We start from the raw sequence: 440 nt of genomic DNA, 5'->3' as shown, positions 1-440 counted from the left end.
AGACTTGAGGAAATCTCAAGCAATGTATAGTCTAGGGGAAATCTTAGACTTGAGGAAATCTCAAGCAATGTATAGTCTAGAGGAAATCCTAGACTTGAGGAAATCTCAAGCAATGTATAATCTACGGGAAATCCTAGACTTGAGGAAATCTCAAGAGTTGAGATGTTTTATACAAGTGGGGCCAGGTAGAGTTTATTACAGCTTATCATCTAAGTTAAATGGTCTAAGCATGATTTAAAGTACTGACTTTACTGTAAATCACTCTTAGCAAGGTCTGAAAATGTTTCTCATCGACACGTCACTCAAATGTACGGGAGAATACGGTTATAAACTGTATGCTATACTGTAATATTTGACACTTGTCCATCAGAGATGGCAATAGACGGAATGTATTGATTGCATATACAAGACCGATATATTCACATCACCGACAGTGCTGT

Source organism: Mizuhopecten yessoensis, unplaced genomic scaffold (assembly GCF_002113885.1).
Source record: "Mizuhopecten yessoensis strain PY_sf001 unplaced genomic scaffold, ASM211388v2 scaffold8221, whole genome shotgun sequence".
Lineage (NCBI taxonomy): Eukaryota > Metazoa > Mollusca > Bivalvia > Pectinida > Pectinidae > Mizuhopecten > Mizuhopecten yessoensis.
The sequence above is the reverse complement of the archived record's forward strand: the minus strand, read 5'-3'. Positions refer to the sequence as shown.